The following is a 21,146-nucleotide window of genomic DNA, read 5'->3' on the forward strand; positions in this document are numbered from 1 at the left end:
GGAGTCAGACGTGGTACCGTTGCGCTACCAAGTCCGCTTATAGGGTTGCCTTTCGCACACACGCGGTAGCATGTTTTGCTCGGCCTTCTGTCGATGAAGCACAGGTAAAGAGACAAGCCATTGTAGACAGACAAATAAGTAGATAGACAGATAAAAATAACAAAACGGAGAATTTCACCCGCACATGGTTCGAACACGCAACCTTCTGATCGGGAGTATGACGCGCTAAAGTTCCGCCACCAGTCCGCTTAGGGTAGCCGTTCGCACACACGCGGTAGCATGTTTTGCTCGGCCTTCTGTCGATGAAATACAGGTAAAGAGACAAGTCCTTTTAGACAGACAAATAAGTAGATAGACAGATAGTTGAAAATATTAAAAAAGAAAATTTGACCCAAACGTAATTCGAACACGCAACCTTCTGATCTGGAGTCAGACGCGCTACAGTTGTGCCACCGAGTCCGCTTAGGGTAGCCATTCGAACAAACGTGGTAGCAAGTTTTGCTCGGCCTTCTGTCGATGAATCCCAAGTAAAGGGACAAGTGATTGTAGACAGACAAATAGGTAGATATTCAGATAGATGAAAATAATAAAAAGAGAATTTGACCCAAACGTGATTCAAACACACAACCTTCTGATCTGGAGTCAGACGTGCTAAAGTTGCACCACCGAGTCCACTAAGCGCAGCCGTTCGCACACAACCCGTAGCATGTTTTGCTCGGCCTTCTGTCGATGAAGCACAGGTAAAGAGACAAGTCATTGTAGAATGACAAATAGGTAGATAGACAGAGAAAAATAACAAAAAAGATAATTGGACCCGCAATGGTTCGAACACGCAACCTTCTGATCTGGAGTATGACGCGCTAAAGTCGCCAACGAGTCTACTTAGGGTAGCCGTTCGCACACACGCGGTAGCATGTTTTGCTCGGCCTTCTGTCGATGAAGCACAGGTAAAGAGACAAGTCATTGTAGACAGACAAATAAGTAGATAGACAGATAGTTGAAAAAAATAAAAAAAGAGAATTTGACCCAGACGTGATTCGAACACGCAACCTTCTGATCTGGAGTCAGACGCGCTACCGGTACGCCACCGAGTCCGCTTAGTGTAGCCGTTCGCACAGACGCGGTAGCATGTTTTGCTCGGCCTTCCGTCGTTGAAAATCAGGTAAAGAGACAGGTCATTGTAGACAGACAAATAAGTAGATAAACAGATAGATAAAAATCATGAAAAGAGAATTTGACCCGGACGTGATTCGAACACGCAACCTTCTGATCTGGAGTCAGACGCACTACCGGTTCGCCACCAAGTCCGCTTAGTGTAGCCGTTCGCCCACACGTGGTAGCATGTTTTGCTCGGCCTTGTATCGATAAAGCACAGGTAAAGAGACAACTCATTGTAAAATGACAAATAAGTAGATAGACAGATAAAAATAACAAAAAAGAGAATTTGACCCAGACGTGATTCGAACACGCATCCTTCTCATCTGGAGTCAGACGTTGTACCGTTGCGCAACCGAGTCCGCCTATAGGGTAGCCCTTCGCACACACGCGGTAGCATGTTTTGCTCGACCTTCTGTCGATGAAGCACAGGTAAAGAGACAAGTCATGGTAGACAGACAAATAAGTAGATAGACAGATAGATGAAAATAATAAAAAAGAACTTAACACGGACGTGATTCGAACACGCGAACTTCTGATCTGGAGTCAGACGTGCTACTGTGTCGCCACCGAGTCCACTAAGCGCAGCCGTTCGCACACAACCCGTAGCATGTTTTGCTCGGCCTTCTGTCGATGAAGCACAGGTAAAGAGACAAGTCATTGTAGAATGACAAAAAGGTAGATAGACAGAGAAAAATAACAAAAAAGAGAATTTGACCCGCAATGGTTCGAACACGCAACCTTCTGATCTGGAGTATGACGCTTTAATGTCGCCACCGAGTCCACTTAGGGTAGCCGTTCGCACACACGCGGTAGCATGTTTTGCTCGGCCTTCTGTCGATGAAGCACAGGTAAAGAGACAAGTCATTGTAGACAGACAAATAAGTAGATAGACAGATAGTTGAAAAAAATAAAAAAAGAGAATTTGACCCAGACGTGATTCGAACACGGAACCTTCTGATCTGGAGTCAGACACGCTACCGTGTCGCCACCGAGTCCGCTTAGGGTAGCCGTTCGCACAAACGTGGTAGCATGTTTTGCTCGGCCATTTGTCGATGAATCCAAAATAAAGGAACAAGTCATTGTAGACAGACAAATAAGTAGATATTCAGATAGATGAAAATAATAAAAAGAAAATTTTAACCAAACGTGATTCGAACACGCAACCTTGTGATCTGGAGTCAGACGTGGTACCGTTGCGCCACCAAGTCCGCTTATAGGGTTTCCCTTCACACACACGCGGTAGCATGTTTTGCTCGGCCTTCTGTCGATGAAGCACAGGTAAATAGACAAGTCATTGTAGACAGACAAATAAGTAGATAGACAGATAGATGAAAATAATAAAAAAGAGAACTTGACCCGGACGTGATTCGAACACGCATTCTTCTGATATGGAGTCAGACGTGCTACCGTGTCGCCACCGAGTCCACTTTGTGTAGCCGTTTTCACACACACCGTAGCATGTTTTGCTCGGCCTTGTGTCGACGAAGCACAGGTAAAGGGACAAGTCATTGTAGACAGACAAATATGTAGATAGACAGATAGATGAAAATATTAAAAAAGAGACTTTGACCCGGACGTGATTCGAACATGCAACCTTCTGATCTGAAGTCAGACGCGCTACCGTTGCGCCACCGAGTCCGTTTAGGGTCGCCGTTCGCACACACGCGGTAGCATGTTTTGCACGGCCTTCTGTCGACGAAGCACCGGTAAAGGGAGAAGTCATTGTAGAAGGACAAATAAGTAGATAAACAGATAGATGAAAATCATAAAAAGAGAATTTGACCCGGACGTGATTAGAACACGCAACCTTCTGATCTGGAGTCAGACGTGCTAAAGTTGCACCACCGAGTCCGCTTAAGGTAGCCGTTCGCACACACGCGGTAGCACGTTTTGCTCGGTCTTCTGTCGTAGAAACACAAGTAGAGAGACAAGTCATTGTAGACAGACAAATAAGTAGATAGACAGATAGATGAAAATAATAAAAAAGAGAACTTGACCCGGACGTGATTCGAACACGCATTCTTCTGATATGGAGTCAGACGTGCAACCGTTGCGCCACCGAGTCCGTTTAGGGTCGCCGTTCGCACACACGCGGTAGCATGTTTTTCACGGCCTTCTGTCGATGCAGCACAGGTAAAGAGACAAGTCATTGTAAGCAGACAAATAAGTAGATAAACAGATAGATGAAGATTATAAAAAAGAAATTTGACCCGGACGTGATTAGAACACGCAACTATCTGATCTGGAGTCAGACATGCTAAAGTTGCACCACCGAGTCCGCTTAAGGTAGCCGTTCGCACACACGCGGTAGCATGTTTTGTCGGCCTTCTGTCGATGAAACACAAGTAAACAGACAAGTCATTGTAGACAGACAAATAAGTAGATAGACAGATAGATGAAAATAATAAAAAAGAGAACTTGACCCGGACGTGATTCGAACACGTTTTCTTCTGATATGGAGGCAGACGCGCAACCGTTGCGCCACCGATTCCGCTTAGGGTAGCCGTTCGCACACACGCGGTAGCATGTTTTGCTCGGCCTTCTGTCGATGAACACAGGTAAAGAGACAAGTCATTTTAGACAGACAAATAAGTAGATCGACAGATAGTTGAAAATAATTAAAAAGAGAATTTGACCCAGACGTGATTCGAACTCGCAACCTTCTGATCTAGAGTCAGACACGCTACCGTTGCGCCACCGCGTCCGCTTAGGGTAGCCGTTCGCACAAACGTGGTAGCAAGTGTTGCTCGGCCTTCTATCGATGAATCCCAAGTTAAGGGACAAGCTATTGTAGACAGACAAATAAGTTGATATTCAGATAGATGAAAATAATAAAAAGAGAATTTGACCCAAACGTGATTCGAACACACAACCTTCTGATCTGGAGTCAGACGTGGTACCGTTGCGCCACCAAGTCCGCTTATAGGGTTGAACTTCGCACATGCGGTAGCATGTTTTGCTCGGCCTTCTGTCGATGAAGCACAGGTAAAGAGACAAGCCATTGTAGACAGACAAATAAGTAGATAGACAGATAAAAATAACAAAACGGAGAATTTCACCCGCACATGGTTCGAACACGCAACCTTCTGATCGGGAGTATGACGCGCTAAAGTTCCGCCACCAGTCCGCTTAGGGTAGCCGTTCGCACACAGGTGGTAGCATGTTTTGCTCGGCCTTCTGTCGATGAAGCACAGGTAAAGAGACAAGTCATTGTAGACAGACAAATAAGTAGATAGACAGATAGATGAAAATAATAAAAAGAGAACTTGACCCGGACGTGATTCGAACACGCTTTCTTCTGATATGGAGGCAGACGTGCAACCGTTGCGCCACCGAGTTCGTTTAGGGTCGCCGTTCGCACACACGCGGTAGCATGTTTTGCACGGCCTTCTGTCGATGCAGCACAGGTAAAGAGACAAGTCATTGTAGTCCAGACAAATAAATAGATAGACAGATGAAAATGATTAAAATGAGAATTTGACCCGGACGTGATTCGAGCACGCAACCTTCTGATCTGGAGTCAGACACGCTACCGGTTCGCCACCGAGTCCGCTTAGTGTAGCCGTTCCGCCACACGTGGTAGTATGTTTTGCTCGGCCTTCTACCGATGAAGCACAGGTAAAGAGACAAGTCATTGTAAATGACAAATAAGTAGATAGACAGATAAAAATAACAAAAAAGAGAATTTGACCCAGACGGGATTCAAACACGCATCCTTCTCATCTGGAGTCAGACGTGGTACCGTTGCGCAACCGAGTCCGTCTATAGGGTAGCCCTTCGCACACACGCGGTAGCATGTTTTGCTCGGCCTTCCGTCGATGAAGCACAGGTAAAAAGACAAGTCATTGTAGACAGACAAATAAGTAGATAGACAAATAGATGAAAATATTAAAAAAAGAACTTAACACGGACGTGATTCGAACACGCGAACTTTTGATCTGGAGTCAGACGTGCTACTGTGTCGCCACCGAGTCAACTTATCGCAGCGGTTTTCACACGCGCGGTAGCATGTCTTGCTCGGCCTTGTGTCGATGAAGCACAGGTAAAGGACAAGTCATTGTAGACAGACAAATAGGTAGATAGACAGATAGACGAAAATAATAAAAAAGAGAACTTGACCCGGACGTGATTCGAACACGCATTCTTCTGATATGGAGTCAGACGTGCAACCGTTGTGCCACCGAGTCCGTTTAGGGTCGCCGTTCGCACACACGCGGTAGCATGTTTTGCACGGCCTTCTGTCGATGCAGCACAGGTAAAGAGACAAGTAATTGTAAGCAGACAAATAAGTAGATAGACAGATGAAAACGATAAAAAACAGAATTTGACCCGGACGTGATTCGAACACGCAACCTTCTGATCTGGAGTCAGACGCGCTACAGGTTCGCCACCGAGTCCGTTTATTGTAGCCGTTCGACCATACGTGGTAGCATGTTTTGCTCGGCCTTCTATCGATGAAGCACAAGTAAAGAGACAAGTCATTGTAGAATGACAAATAAGTAGATAGACATATAAAAATAACAAAAAAGAGAATTTGATCCAGACGTGATTGGAACACGCATCCTTCTCATCTGGAGTCAGACGTGGTACCGTTGCGCAACTGAGTCCACCTATAGGGTAGCCCTTCGCACACACGCGGTAGCATGTTTTGCTCGGCCTTCTGTCGATGAAGCACAGGTAAAGAGACAAGTCATTGTAGAATGACAAATAGGTAGATAGACCTATAAAAATAACAAAAAAAGAATTTGACCCGCACATGGTACGAACACGCAACCTTCTGATCTGGAGTCAGACGCGCTACCGTTGCGCCACCGAGTCCACTTAGGGTAGCCGTTCGCACACACGCGGTAGCATGTTTTGCTCGGCCCTCTGTCGATGAAACACAGGTAAAGAGACAAGTCATTGTAGACAGACAAATAAGTAGATAGACAGATAGACGAAAATAATAAAAAAGAACTTAACAAGGACGTGATTCGAACACGCGAATTTCTGATCTGGAGTCAGACGCGCTACAGGTTCGCCACCGAGTCCGCTTAGTGTAGCCGTTCGCCCACACGTGGTAGCATGTTTTGCTCGGCCTTCTATCGATGAAGCACAGGTAAAGAGACAAGTCATTGTAGACAGACAAATAAGTAGATAGACCGACAGATGAAAATAATAAAAAAGAACTTAACAAGGACGTGATTCGAACACGCGAACTTCTGTTCTGGAGTCAGACGTGCTACTGTGTCGCCACCGACTCAACTTAGCGCAGCCGTTCGCACACACGCCGTAGCATGTTTTGCTCGGCCTTCTGTCGATGAAGCATAGGTAAAGAGACAAGTCATTGCAGAATGACAAATAAGTAGATAGACAGATAAAAATAACAAAAAACAAAATTTGACCCGCACGTGGTACGAAGACGCAACCTTCTTATCTGGAGTATGACGCGCTAAAGTTGCGCCACCGAGTCCGCTTAGGGTAGCCGTTCGCACACAGGCGGTAGCATGTTTTGCTTGGCCTTCTGTCGATGAAGCACAGGTAAAGAGACAAGTCAATGTAGACAAATAAGTAGATAGACAGATAGTTGAAAATAACAAAAAAGAGAATTTGACCCGCACATGGTTCGAACACGCAACCTTCTGATCTTGAGTCTGACGCGCTACCGTTGCGCCACCGAGTCCGCTTAGGGTAACCGTTCGCACAAACGTGGTAGCATGTTTTGCTCGGCCTTCTGTCGATGAATCCGAAGTAAAGGGACAAGTCATTGTAGACAGACAATTAAGTAAATATTCTGATAGATGAAAATAATAAAAAGAAAATTTGACCCAGTAGTGATTCGAATTCGCAACCTTCTGATCTGGAGTCAGACGTGGTACCGTTGCGCCACAAAGTCCGCTTATAGGGTTTCCCATCGCACACACGCGGTAGCATGTTTTGCTCGGCCTTGTGTCGATGAAGCACAGGTAGACAAGTCATTGTAGGCAGACAAATAAGTAGATAGACAGATAGATGAAAATAAAAAAAGAGAACTTGACCCGGACGTGATTCGAACACGCAACCTTCTGATATGGAGTCAGACGTGCTACCGTGTCGCCACCGAGGCGACTTAGTGTAGCCGTTTTCACACGCGCGGTAGCATGTCTTGCTCGGCCTTGTGTCGACGAAGCACAGGTAAAGGACAAGTCATTGTAGACAGACAAATAGGTAGATAGACAGATAGATGAAATTATTAAAAAAGATAATTTGACCCGGACGTTATTCGAACACGCAACCTTCTGATCTGGAGTCAGACGCGCTACCGTTGCGCCACTGAGTCCGTTTAGGGTTGCCGTTCGCACATACGCGGTAGCATGTTTTGTTCGGCCTTCTATCGATGAAGCACAAGTAAAGAGACAAGTCATTGTAGAATGACAAATAAGTAGATAGACATATAAAAATAACAAAAAAGAGAATTTGACCCAGACGTGATTGGAACACGTATCCTTCTCATCTGGAGTCAGACGTGGTACCGTTGCGCAACCGAGTCCACCTATAGGGTAGCCCTTCGCACACACGCGGTAGCATGTTTTGCTCGGCCTTCTGTCGATGAAGCACAGGTAAAGAGACAAGTCATTGTAGAATGACAAATAGGTAGATAGACCTATAAAAATAACAAAAAAGAGAATTTGACCCGCACATGGTACGAACACGCAACCTTCTGATCTGGAGTCAGACGCACTACCGTTGCGCCACCGAGTCCACTTAGGGTAGCCGTTCGCACAAACGTGGTAGCATGTTTTGCTCGGCCTTCTGTCGATGAATCGCAAGTAAAGGGACAAGTCATTGTAGAAGGAAAAATAAGTAGATAAACAGATACATGAAAATTATAAAAAGAGAATTTCACCCGGACGTGATTAGAACACGCAACCTTCTGATCCGGAGTCAGACGTGCTAAAGTTGCACCACCGAGTCCGCTTAAGGTAGCCGTTCGCAGACACGCGGTAGCATGTTTTGCTCGGCCCTCTGTCGATGAAACACAGGTAAAGAGACAAGTCATTGTAGACAGACAAATAAGTAGATAGACAGATAGACGAAAATAATAAAGAAGAGAACTTGACCCGGACGTGATTCGAACAAGCATTCTTCTGATATGGAGTCAGACGTGCAACCGTTGTGCCACCGAGTCCGTTTAGGGTCGCCGTTCGCACACACGCGGTAGCATGTTTTGCACGGCCTTCTGTCTATGCAGCCCAGGTAAAGAGACAAGTCATTGTAGGCAGACAAATAAGTAGATAGACAGATGGAAATGATAAAAAAGAGCATTTGACCTGGACGTGATTCCAACACGCAACCTTCTCATCTGGAGTCAGACGCGCTACCGGTTCGCCACCGAGTCCGCTTAGTGTAGCCGTTCGCCCACACGTGGTAGCATGTTTTGCTCGGCCTTCTATCGATGAAGCACAGGTAAAGAGACAAGTCATAGTAGAATGACACATAAGTAGCTAGACAGATAAAAATAACAAAAAAGAGAATTTGACCCAGACGGGATTCGAACATGCATCCTTCTCATCTGGAGTGAGACGTGATTCCGTTGCGCAACTGAGTCCACCAATAGGGTAGCCCTTCGCACCACGCGGTAGCATGTTTTGCTCACCCTTCTGTCGATGAAGCACAGGTAAAGAGACAAGTCATTGTAGACACTTAAATAAGTAGATAGACAGATAGATGAAAATATTAAAAAAAGAACTTAACACGGACGTGATTCGAACACGCGAACTTTTGATCTGGAGTCAGACGTGCTACTGTGTCGCCACCGAGAAAACTTATCGCAGCCGTTCGCACACACGCCGTAGCAAGTTTTGCTCGGCCTTCTGTCGATGAAACACAGGTAAAGAGACAAGTCATTGTAGACAGACAAATGAGTAGATAGACAGATAGATGAAAATAATAAAAAAGAGAACTTGACCCGGGCGTGATTCGAACACGCATTCTTCAGATATGGAGTCAGACGTGCAACCGTTGCGCCACCGAGTCCATTTAGGGTCGCCGTTCGCACACACGCGGTAGCATGTTTTGCACGGCCTCCTGTCGATGCAGCACAGGTAAAGAGACAAGTAATTGTGGGCAGACAAATAAATAGATAGACAGATGAAAATGATGAAAAGGAGAATTTGACCCGGACGTGATTCGAGCACGCAACCTTCTGATCTGGAGTCAGACGTGGTACCATTGTGCAACCGAGTCCGTCTATAGGGTAGCCCTTCGCACACACGCGGTAGCATGTTTTGCTCGTCCTTCTGTCGATGACGCACAGGTAAAGAGACAAGTCATTGCAGACAGACAAATAAGTAGATAGACAGATAGATGAAAAAAAACTTAACACGGACGTGATTCGAACACCCGAACTTCTGATCTTGAGTCAGACGTGCTACTGTGTCGCCACCGAGTCCACTTAGCGCAGCCGTTCGCACACACGCCGTAGCATGTTTTGCTCGGCCTTCTGTCGATGAAGCACAGGTAAAGAGACAAGTCATTGTAGAATGACAAATAGGTAGATAGACAGATAAAAATAACAAAAAAGAGAATTTGACCCGCACATGGTACGAACACGCAACCTTCTGATCTGGAGTCAGACGCCCTACCGTTGCGCCACCGAATCCGCTTAGGGGAGCCGTTCGCACACACGCGGTAGCATGTTTTGCTCGGTCTTCTGTCGATGAAGCACAGGTATAGAGACAAGTCATTGTAGACAGACAAACAAGTAAATAGACAGATAATTGAAAATAATAAAAAAGAGAATTCGACCCAGACGTGATTAGAACACGCAACCTTCTGATCTGGAGTCAGATGCGCTACCGTTGCGCCACTGAGTCCGTTTAGGGTTGCCGTTCGCATATACGCGGTAGCATGTTTTGCACGGCCTTCTGTCAATGAATCCCAAGTAAAGGGACAAGTCATTGTAGAAGGACAAATATGTAGATAAACAGATAGATGAAAATCATAAAAAGAGAATTTGACCCGGACGTGATTAGAACACGCAACCTTCTGATCTGGAGTCAGACGTGCTAAAGTTGCACCAATGAGTCCGCTTAAGGTAGCCGTTCGCACACACGCGGTAGCATGTTTTGCTCGGCCTTCTGTCGATGAAACACAGGTAAAGAGACAAGTCATTGTAGACAGACAAATAAGTAAATAGACAGATATATGAAAATAATAAAAAAGAGAACTTGACCCGGACGTGATTCGAACACGCATTCTTCTGATATGGAGTCAGACGTGCAACCGTTGTGCCACCGAGTCCGATTAGGGTCGTCGTTCGCACACACGCGGTAGCATGTTTTGCACGGCCTTCTGTCGATGCAGCACAGGTAAAGAGACAAGTCATTGTAAGCAGACAAATAAGTAGATAGACAGATGAAAATGATAAAAAACAGAATTTGACCCGGACGTGATTCGAACACGCAACCTTCTGATCTGGAGTCAGACGCGCTACAGGTTCGCCACCGAGTCCGTTTATTGTAGCCGTTCGACCATACGTGGTAGCATGTTTTGCTCGGCCTTCTATCGATGAAGCACAAGTAAAGAGACAAGTCATTGTAGAATGACAAATAAGTAGATAGACATATAAAAATAACAAAAAAGAGAATTTGACCCAGACGTGATTGGAACACGCATCCTTCTCATCTGGAGTCAGACGTGGTACCGTTGCGCAGCCGAGTCCACCTATAGGGTAGCCCTTCGCACACACGCGGTAGCATGTTTTGCTCGGCCTTCTGTCGATGAAGCACAGGTAAAGAGACAAGTCATTGTAGAATGAAAATAGGTAGATAGACCTATAAAAATAACAAAAAAAAAGAATTTGACCCGCACATGGTACGAACACGCAACCTTCTGATCTGGAGTAAGACGCGCTACCGTTGCGCCACCGAGTCCACTTAGGGTAGCCGTTCGCACAAACGTGGTAGCATGTTTTGCTCGGCCTTCTGTCGATGAATCCCAAGTAAAGGGACAAGTCATTGTAGAAGGACAAATAAGTAGATAAACAGATAGATGAAAATAATAAAAAAGAGAACTTGACCCGGACGTGATTCGAACACGCATTCTTCTGATATGGAGTCAGACGTGCAACCGTTGTGCCACCGAGTCCGTTTAGGGTCGCCGTTCGCACACACGCGGTAGCATGTTTTGCACGGCCTTCTGTCTATGCAGCCCAGGTAAAGAGACAATTCATTGTAGGCAGACAAATAAGTAGATAGACAGATGGAAATGATAAAAAAGAGAATTTGACCTGGACGTGATTCCAACACGCAACCTTCTCATCTGGAGCCAGACGCGCTACCGGTTCGCCACCGAGTCCGCTTAGTGTAGCCGTTCGCCCACACGTGGTAGCATGTTTTGCTCGGCCTTCTATCTATGAAGCACAGGTAAAGAGACAAGTCATTGTAGAATGACACATAAGTAGCTAGAGAGATAAAAATAACAAAAAAGAGAATTTGACCCAGACGGGATTCGAACACGCAGCCTTCTCATCTGGAGTGAGACGTGATTCCGTTGCGCAACTGAGTCTACTAATAGGGTAGCCCTTCGCACACACGCGGTAGCATGTTTTGCTCGGCCTTCTGTCGATGAAGCACAGGTAAAGAGACAAGTCATTGTAGACACTTAAATAGGTAGATAGACAGATAGGTGAAAATATTAAAAAAAGAACTTAACACGGACGTGATTCGAACACGCGAACTTTTGATCTGGAGTCAGACGTGCTACTGTGTCGCCACCGAGTCAACTTATCGCAGCCGTTCGCACACACGCCGTAGCAAGTTTTGCTCGGCCTTCTGTCGATGAAGCACAGGTAAAGAGACAAGTCATTGTAGAATGACAAATAAGCAGATAGACAGATAGATGAAAATAAAAAAAAGAGAATTTGACCCGAACGTGATTCGAACACGCAACCTTCCGATCTGGAGTCAGACGCGCTATCGTTGCGCCTCAGAGTCCGCTTGGGGTAGCCGTTCGCACACACGTGGTAGCATGTTTTGCTTGGCCTTCTGACGATGAAGCACAGGTAAAGAGACAAGTCATTATAGACAGACAAAAGAGTGGATAGACAGATAGATGAAAATAATAAAAAAAGAATTTGACCCGGACGTGATTCGAACACACAACCTTCTGATCTGGAGTCAGCCATGGTACCGTTGCACCACCGAGTCGGTTTATAAGGTAGCCCTTCGCACACACGCGGTAGCATGTTTTGCTCGGCCTTCTGTCGATGAAACACAGGTAAAGAGACAAGTCATTGTAGGCAGACAAATGAGTAGATAGACAGATAGATGAAAATAATAAAAAAGAGAACTTGACCCGGGCGTGATTCGAACACGCATTCTTCTGATATGGAGTCAGACGTGCAACTGTTGCGCCACCGAGTCCATTTAGGGTCGCCGTTCGCACACACGCGGTAGCATGTTTTGCACGGCCTCCTGTCGATGCAGCACAGGTAAAGAGACAAGTAATTGTGGGCAGACAAATAAATAGATAGACAGATGAAAATGATGAAAAGGAGAATTTGACCCGGACGTGTTTCGAGCACGCAACCTTCTGATCTGGAGTCAGACGTGGTACCATTGCGCAACCGAGTCCGTCTATAGGGTAGCCCTTCGCACACACGCGGTAGCATGTTTTGCTCGGCCTTCTGTCGATGACGCACAGGTAAAGAGACAAGTCATTGCAGACAGACAAATAAGTAGATAGACAGATAGATGAAAAAAAACTTAACACGGACGTGATTCGAACACCCGAACTTCTGATCTTGAGTCAGACGTGCTACTGTGTCGCCACCGAGTCCACTTAGCGCAGCCGTTCGCACACACGCCGTAGCATGTTTTGCTCGGCCTTCTGTCGATGAAGCACAGGTAAAGAGACAAGTCATTGTAGAATGACAAATAGGTAGATAGACAGATAAAAATAACAAAAAAGAGAATTTGACCCGCACATGGTACGAACACGCAACCTTCTGATCTGGAGTCAGACGCCCTACCGTTGCGCCACCGAGTCCGCTTAGGGGAGCCGCTCGCACACACGCGGTAGCATGTTTTGCTCGGTCTTCTGTCGATGAAGCACAGGTAAAGAGACAAGTCATTGTAGACAGACAAACAAGTAAATAGACAGATAATTGAAAATAATAAAAAAGTGAATTTGACCGAGACGTGATTAGAACACGCAACCTTCTGATTTGGAGTCAGACGCGCTACCGTTGCGCCACCGAGTCCGCTTAGGGTAGCCGTTCACACAAACGTGGTAGCATGTTTTTTTCGGCCTTCTGTCGATGAATCCGAAGTAAAAGGACAAGTCATTGTAGACAGACAATTAAGTAGATATTCTGATAGATGAAAATAATAAAAAGAAAATTTGACCCAGTAGTGATTCGAACTCGCAACCTTCAGATCTGGAGTCAGACGTGGTACCGTTGCGCCACAAAGTCCGCTTATAGGGTTTCCCATCGCACACACGCGGTAGCATGTTTTGCTCGGCCTTGTGTCGATGAAGCACAGGTAGACAAGTCATTGTAGACAGACAAATAAGTAGATAGACAGATAGATGAAAATAAAAAAAAGAGAACTTGACCCGGACGTGATTCGAACACGCAACCTTCTGATGTGGAGTCAGACGTGCTACCGTGTCGCCACCGAGGCGACTTAGTGTAGCCGTTTTCACACGCGCGGTAGCATGTCTTGCTCGGCCTTGTGTCGATGAAGCACAGGTAAAGGACAAGTCATTGTAGACAGACAAATAGGTAGATAGACAGATAGATGAAATTATTAAAAAAGAGAATTTGACCCGGACGTTATTCGAACACGCAACCTTCTGATCTGGAGTCAGACGCGCTACCGTTGCGCCACTGAGTCCGTTTAGGGTTGCCGTTCGCATATACGCGGTAGCATGTTTTGCACGGCCTTCTGTCAATGAATCCCAAGTAAAGGGACAAGTCATTGTAGAAGGACAAATATGTAGATAAACAGATACATGAAAATCATAAAAAGAGAATGTGACCCGGACGTGATTAGAACACGCAACCTTCTGATCTGGAGTCAGACGTGCTAAAGTTGCACCAATGAGTCCGCTTAAGGTAGCCGTTCGCACACACGCGGTAGCATGTTTTGCTCGGCCTTCTGTCGATGAAACACAGGTAAAGAGACAAGTCATTGTAAGCAGATAAATAAGTAGATAGACAGATGAAAATGATAAAAAACAGAATTTGACCCGGACGTGATTCGAACACGCAACCTTCTGATCTGGAGTCAGACGCGCTACAGGTTCGCCACCGAGTCCGTTTATTGTAGCCGTTCGACCATACGTGGTAGCATACTTTGCTCGGCCTTCTATCGATGAAGCACAAGTAAAGAGACAAGTCATTGTAGAATGACAAATAAGTAGATAGACATATAAAAATAACAAAAAAGAGAATTTGACCAAGACGTGATTGGAACACGCATCCTTCTCATCTGGAGTCAGACGTGGTACCGTTGCGCAACCGAGTCCACCTATAGGGTAGCCCTTCGCACACATGCGGAAGCATGTTTTGCTCGGCCTTCTGTCGAAGAAGCACAGGTAAAGAGACAAGTCATTGTAGAATGACAAATAGGTAGATAGACCTATAAAAATAACAAAAAAAAAGAATTTGACCCGCACATGGTACGAACACGCAACCTTCTGATCTGGAGTAAGACGCGCTACCGTTGCGCCACCGATTCCACTTAGGGTAGCCGTTCGCACAAACGTGGTAGCATGTTTTGCTCGGCCTTCTGTCGATGTATCCCAAGTAAAGGGACAAGTCATTGTAGAAGGACAAATAAGTAGATAAACAGATAGATGAAAATTATAAAAAGAGAATTTGACCCGGACGTGATTAGAACACGCAACCTTCTGATCTGGAGTCAGACGTGCTAAAGTTGCACCACCGAGTCCGCTTAAGGTAGCCGTTCGCACACACGCGGTAGCATGTTTTGCTCGGCTCTCTGTCGATGAAACACAGGTAAAGAGACAAGTCATTGTAGACAGACAAATAAGTAGATAGACAGATAGACGAAAATAATAAAGAAGAGAACTTGACCCGGACGTGATTCGAACACGCATTTTTCTGATATGGAGTCAGACGTGCAACCGTTGTGCCACCGAGTCCGTTTAGGGTCGCCGTTCGCACACACGCGGTAGCATGTTTTGCACGGCCTTCTGTCTATGCAGCCCAGGTAAAGAGACAAGTCATTGTAGGCAGACAAATAAGTAGATAGACAGATGGAAATGATAAAAAAGAGAATTTGACCTGGACGTGATTCGAACACGCAACCTTCTCATCTGGAGTCAGACGCGCTACCGGTTCGCCACTGAGTCCGCTTAGTGTAGCCGTTCGCCCACACGTGGTAGCATGTTTTGCTCGGCCTTCTATCGTTGAAGCACAGGTAAAGAGACAAGTCATTGTAGAATGACACATAAGTAGCTAGACAGATAAAAATAACAAAAAAGAGAATTTGACCCAGACGGGATTCAAACACGCATCCTTCTCATCTGGAGTCAGACGTGATTCCGTTGCGCAACCGAGTCCGTCTATAGGGTAGCCCTTCGCACACACGCGGTAGCATGTTTTACTCGGCCTTCCGTCGATGAAGCACAGGTAAAGAGACAAGTCATTGTAGACAGACAAATAATAGATAGACAGATAAATGAAAATATTAAAAAAAGAACTTAACACGGACGTGATTTGAACACGCGAACTTTTGATCTGGAGTCAGACGTGCTACTGTCTCGCCACCGAGTCAACTTATCGCAGCCGTTCGCACCCACGCCGTAGCATGTTTTGCTCGGCCTTCTGTCGATGAAGCGTAGGTAAAGAGACAAGTCATTGCAGAATGACAAATAAGTAGATAGACAGATAAAAATAACAAAAAAGAAAATTTGACCCGCACGTGGTACGAACACGCAACCTTCTGATCTGGAGTATGACGCGCTAAAGTTGCGCCACCGAGTCCGCTTAGGGTAGCCGTTCGCACACAGGCGGTAGCATGTTTTGCTTGGCCTTCTGTCGATGAAGCACAGGTAAAGAGACAAGTCAATGTAGACAAATAAGTAGATAGACAGATAGTTGAAAATAATAAAAAAGAGAATTTGACCCGCACATGGTTCGAACACGCAACCTTCTGATCTTGAGTCTGACGCGCTACCGTTGCGCCACAAAGTCCGCCTATAGGGTTTCCCATCGCACACACGCGGTAGCATGTTTTGCTCGGCCTTGTGTCGATGAAGCACAGGTAGACAAGTCATTGTAGACAGACAAATAAGTAGATAGACAGATAGATGAAAATAAAAAAAAGAGAACTTGACCCGGACGTGATTCGAACACGCAACCTTCTGATATGGAGTCAGGCGTGCTACGGTGTCGCCACCGAGGCGACTTAGTGTAGCCGTTTTCACACGCGCGGTAGCATGTCTTGCTCGGCCTTGTGTCGATGAAGCACAGGTAAAGGACAAGTCATTGTAGACAGACAAATAGGTAGATAGAGATGAAATTATTAAAAAAGAGAATTTGACCCGGACGTTATTCGAACACGCAACCTTCTCATCTGGAGCCAGACGCGCTACCGGTTCGCCACCGAGTCCGCTTAGTGTAGCCGTTCGCCCACACGTGGTAGCATGTTTTGCTCGGCCTTCTATCTATGAAGCACAGGTAAAGAGACAAGTCATTGTAGAATGACACATAAGTAGCTAGAGAGATAAAAATAACAAAAAAGAGAATTTGACCCAGACGGGATTCGAACACGCATCCTTCTCATCTGGAGTGAGACGTGATTCCGTTGCGCAACTGAGTCCACTAATAGGGTAGCCCTTCGCACACACGCGGTAGCATGTTTTGCTCGGCCTTCTGTCGATGAAGCACAGGTAAAGAGACAAGTCATTGTAGACACTTAAATAGGTGGATAGACAGATAGGTGAAAATATTAAAAAAAGAACTTAACACGGACGTGATTCGAACACGCGAACTTTTGATCTGGAGTCAGACGTGCTACTGTGTCGCCACCGAGTCAACTTATCGCAGCCGTTCGCACACACGCCGTAGCAAGTTTTGCTCGGCCTTCTGTCGATGAAGCACAGGTAAAGAGACAAGTCATTGTAGAATGACAAATAAGCAGATAGACAGATAGATGAAAATAAAAAAAAGAGAATTTGACCCGAACGTGATTCGAACACGCAACCTTCCGATCTGGAGTCAGACGCGCTATCGTTGCGCCTCAGAGTCCGCTTGGGGTAGCCGTTCGCACACACGTGGTAGCATGTTTTGCTTGGCCTTCTGACGATGAAGCACAGGTAAAGAGACAAGTCATTATAGACAGACAAAAGAGTGGATAGACAGATAGATGAAAATAATAAAAAAAGAATTTGACCCGGACGTGATTCGAACACACAACCTTCTGATCTGGAGTCAGCCATGGTACCGTTGCACCACCGAGTCGGTTTATAAGGTAGCCCTTCGCACACACGCGGTAGCATGTTTTGCTCGGCCTTCTGTCGATGAAACACAGGTAAAGAGACAAGTCATTGTAGGCAGACAAATGAGTAGATAGACAGATAGATGAAAATAATAAAAAAGAGAACTTGACCCGGGCGTGATTCGAACACGCATTCTTCTGATATGGAGTCAGACGTGCAACTGTTGCGCCACCGAGTCCATTTAGGGTCGCCGTTCGCACACACGCGGTAGCATGTTTTGCACGGCCTCCTGTCGATGCAGCACAGGTAAAGAGACAAGTAATTGTGGGCAGACAAATAAATAGATAGACAGATGATAATGATGAAAAGGAGAATTTGACCCGGACGTGTTTCGAGCACGCAACCTTCTGATCTGGAGTCAGACGTGGTACCATTGCGCAACCGAGTCCGTCTATAGGGTAGCCCTTCGCACACACGCGGTAGCATGTTTTGCTCGGCCTTCTGTCGATGACGCACAGGTAAAGAGACAAGTCATTGCAGACAGACAAATAAGTAGATAGACAGATAGATGAAAAAAAAACTTAACACAGACGTGATTCGAACACCCGAACTTCTGATCTTGAGTCAGACGTGCTACTGTGTCGCCACCGAGTCCACTTAGCGCAGCCGTTCGCACACACGCCGTAGCATGTTTTGCTCGGCCTTCTGTCGATGAAGCACAGGTAAAGAGACAAGTCATTGTAGAATGACAAATAGGTAGATAGACAGATAAAAATAACAAAAAAGAGAATTTGACCCGCACATGGTACGAACACGCAACCTTCTGATCTGGAGTCAGACGCCCTACCGTTGCGCCACCGAGTCCGCTTAGGGGAGCCGCTCGCACACACGCGGTAGCATGTTTTGCTCGGTCTTCTGTCGATGAAGCACAGGTAAAGAGACAAGTCATTGTAGACAGACAAACAAGTAAATAGACAGATAATTGAAAATAATAAAAAAGTGAATTTGACCGAGACGTGATTAGAACACGCAACCTTCTGATTTGGAGTCAGACGCGCTACCGTTGCGCCACCGAGTCCGCTTAGGGTAGCCGTTCACACAAACGTGGTAGCATGTTTTTTTCGGCCTTCTGTCGATGAATCCGAAGTAAAAGGACAAGTCATTGTAGACAGACAATTAAGTAGATATTCTGATAGATGAAAATAATAAAAAGAAAATTTGACCCAGTAGTGATTCGAACTCGCAACCTTCAGATCTGGAGTCAGACGTGGTACCGTTGCGCCACAAAGTCCGCTTATAGGGTTTCCCATCGCACACACGCGGTAGCATGTTTTGCTCGGCCTTGTGTCGATGAAGCACAGGTAGACAAGTCATTGTAGACAGACAAATAAGTAGATAGACAGATAGATGAAAATAAAAAAAAAGAGAACTTGACCCGGACGTGATTCGAACACGCAACCTTCTGATGTGGAGTCAGACGTGCTACCGTGTCGCCACCGAGGCGACTTAGTGTAGCCGTTTTCACACGCGCGGTAGCATGTCTTGCTCGGCCTTGTGTCGATGAAGCACAGGTAAAGGACAAGTCATTGTAGACAGACAAATAGGTAGATAGACAGATAGATGAAATTATTAAAAAAGAGAATTTGACCCGGACGTTATTCGAACACGCAACCTTCTGATCTGGAGTCAGACGCGCTACCGTTGCGCCACTGAGTCCGTTTAGGGTTGCCGTTCGCATATACGCGGTAGCATGTTTTGCACGGCCTTCTGTCAATGAATCCCAAGTAAAGGGACAAGTCATTGTAGAAGGACAAATATGTAGATAAACAGATAGATGAAAATCATAAAAAGAGAATGTGACCCGGACGTGATTAGAACACGCAACCTTCTGATCTGGAGTCAGACGTGCTAAAGTTGCACCAATGAGTCCGCTTAAGGTAGCCGTTCGCACACACGCGGTAGCATGTTTTGCTCGGCCTTCTGTCGATGAAACACAGGTAAAGAGACAAGTCATTGTAAGCAGATAAATAAGTGGATAGACAGATGAAAATGATAAAAAACAGAATTTGACCCGGACGTGATTCGAACACGCAACCTTCTGATCTGGAGTCAGACGCGCTACAGGTTCGCCACCGAGTCCGTTTATTGTAGCCGTTCGACCATACGTGGTAGCATACTTTGCTCGGCCTTCTATCGATGAAGCACAAGTAAAGAGACAAGTCATTGTAGAATGACAAATAAGTAGATAGACATATAAAAATAACAAAAAAGAGAATTTGACCAAGACGTGATTGGAACACGCATCCTTCTCATCTGGAGTCAGACGTGGTACCGTTGCGCAACCGAGTCCACCTATAGGGTAGCCCTTCGCACACACGCGGAAGCATGTTTTGCTCGGCCTTCTGTCGAAGAAGCACAGGTAAAGAGACAAGTCATTGTAGAATGACAAATAGGTAGATAGACCTATAAAAATAACAAAAAAAAAGAATTTGACCCGCACATGGTACGAACACGCAACCTTCTGATCTGGAGTAAGACGCGCTACCGTTGCGCCACCGATTCCACTTAGGGTAGCCGTTCGCACAAACGTGGTAGCATGTTTTGCTCGGCCTTCTGTCGATGAAGCACAGGTATAGAGACAAGTCATTGTAGACAGACAAACAAGTAAATAGACAGATAATTGAAAATAATAAAAAAGAGAATTCGACCCAGACGTGATTAGAACACGCAACCTTCTGATCTGGAGTCAGATGCGCTACCGTTGCGCCACTGAGTCCGTTTAGGGTTGCCGTTCGCATATACGCGGTAGCATGTTTTGCACGGCCTTCTGTCAATGAATCCCAAGTAAAGGGACAAGTCATTGTAGAAGGACAAATATGTAGATAAACAGATAGATGAAAATCATAAAAAGAGAATTTGACCCGGACGTGATTAGAACACGCAACCTTCTGATCTGGAGTCAGACGTGCTAAAGTTGCACCAATGAGTCCGCTTAAGGTAGCCGTTCGCACACACGCGGTAGCATGTTTTGCTCGGCCTTCTGTCGATGAAACACAGGTAAAGAGACAAGTCATTGTAGACAGACAAATAAGTAAATAGACAGATATATGAAAATAATAAAAAAGAGAACTTGACCCGGACGTGATTCGAACACGCATTCTTCTGATATGGAGTCAGACGTGCAACCGTTGTGCCACCGAGTCCGATTAGGGTCGTCGTTCGCACACACGCGGTAGCATGTTTTGCACGGCCTTCTGTCGATGCAGCACAGGTAAAGAGACAAGTCATTGTAAGCAGACAAATAAGTAGATAGACAGATGAAAATGATAAAAAACAGAATTTGACCCGGACGTGATTCGAACACGCAACCTTCTGATCTGGTGTCAGACGCGCTACAGGTTCGCCACCGAGTCCGTTTATTGTAGCCGTTCGACCATACGTGGTAGCATGTTTTGCTCGGCCTTCTATCGATGAAGCACAAGTAAAGAGACAAGTCATTGTAGAATGACAAATAAGTAGATAGACATATAAAAATAACAAAAAAGAGAATTTGA

General features: G+C 45.7%; 11 non-coding genes across 11 annotated transcripts; all 11 read right to left on the reverse strand.

Moving 5' to 3' along the window:
- Positions 1 to 1,022: 1,022 nt before the first annotated feature.
- TRNAW-CCA (transfer RNA tryptophan (anticodon CCA)) lies at positions 1,023 to 1,094 on the reverse strand. Its single transcript has one exon. It is a non-coding gene; the product is annotated as a tRNA-Trp (tRNA).
- Positions 1,095 to 3,151: 2,057 nt separating this feature from the next.
- TRNAW-CCA (transfer RNA tryptophan (anticodon CCA)) lies at positions 3,152 to 3,223 on the reverse strand. The gene has a single exon. It is a non-coding gene; the product is annotated as a tRNA-Trp (tRNA).
- A 2,681-nt stretch (positions 3,224 to 5,904) lies between these two features.
- Positions 5,905 to 5,976, reverse strand: TRNAW-CCA (transfer RNA tryptophan (anticodon CCA)). Its single transcript has one exon. It is a non-coding gene; the product is annotated as a tRNA-Trp (tRNA).
- A 772-nt stretch (positions 5,977 to 6,748) lies between these two features.
- Positions 6,749 to 6,820, reverse strand: TRNAL-CAA (transfer RNA leucine (anticodon CAA)). Its single transcript has one exon. It is a non-coding gene; the product is annotated as a tRNA-Leu (tRNA).
- A 564-nt stretch (positions 6,821 to 7,384) lies between these two features.
- On the reverse strand, positions 7,385 to 7,456 carry TRNAW-CCA (transfer RNA tryptophan (anticodon CCA)). The gene has a single exon. It is a non-coding gene; the product is annotated as a tRNA-Trp (tRNA).
- A 2,464-nt stretch (positions 7,457 to 9,920) lies between these two features.
- TRNAW-CCA (transfer RNA tryptophan (anticodon CCA)) lies at positions 9,921 to 9,992 on the reverse strand. Its single transcript has one exon. It is a non-coding gene; the product is annotated as a tRNA-Trp (tRNA).
- A 3,317-nt stretch (positions 9,993 to 13,309) lies between these two features.
- On the reverse strand, positions 13,310 to 13,381 carry TRNAW-CCA (transfer RNA tryptophan (anticodon CCA)). Its single transcript has one exon. It is a non-coding gene; the product is annotated as a tRNA-Trp (tRNA).
- Positions 13,382 to 13,946: 565 nt separating this feature from the next.
- Positions 13,947 to 14,018, reverse strand: TRNAW-CCA (transfer RNA tryptophan (anticodon CCA)). Its single transcript has one exon. It is a non-coding gene; the product is annotated as a tRNA-Trp (tRNA).
- A 4,580-nt stretch (positions 14,019 to 18,598) lies between these two features.
- On the reverse strand, positions 18,599 to 18,670 carry TRNAW-CCA (transfer RNA tryptophan (anticodon CCA)). Its single transcript has one exon. It is a non-coding gene; the product is annotated as a tRNA-Trp (tRNA).
- A 566-nt stretch (positions 18,671 to 19,236) lies between these two features.
- TRNAW-CCA (transfer RNA tryptophan (anticodon CCA)) lies at positions 19,237 to 19,308 on the reverse strand. Its single transcript has one exon. It is a non-coding gene; the product is annotated as a tRNA-Trp (tRNA).
- Positions 19,309 to 20,296: 988 nt separating this feature from the next.
- On the reverse strand, positions 20,297 to 20,368 carry TRNAW-CCA (transfer RNA tryptophan (anticodon CCA)). The gene has a single exon. It is a non-coding gene; the product is annotated as a tRNA-Trp (tRNA).
- Positions 20,369 to 21,146: the final 778 nt, after the last annotated feature.

The sequence above is a fragment of the Rhipicephalus microplus genome, chromosome 5 (genome assembly GCF_043290135.1).
Source record: "Rhipicephalus microplus isolate Deutch F79 chromosome 5, USDA_Rmic, whole genome shotgun sequence".
NCBI classification, from domain to species: domain Eukaryota; kingdom Metazoa; phylum Arthropoda; class Arachnida; order Ixodida; family Ixodidae; genus Rhipicephalus; species Rhipicephalus microplus.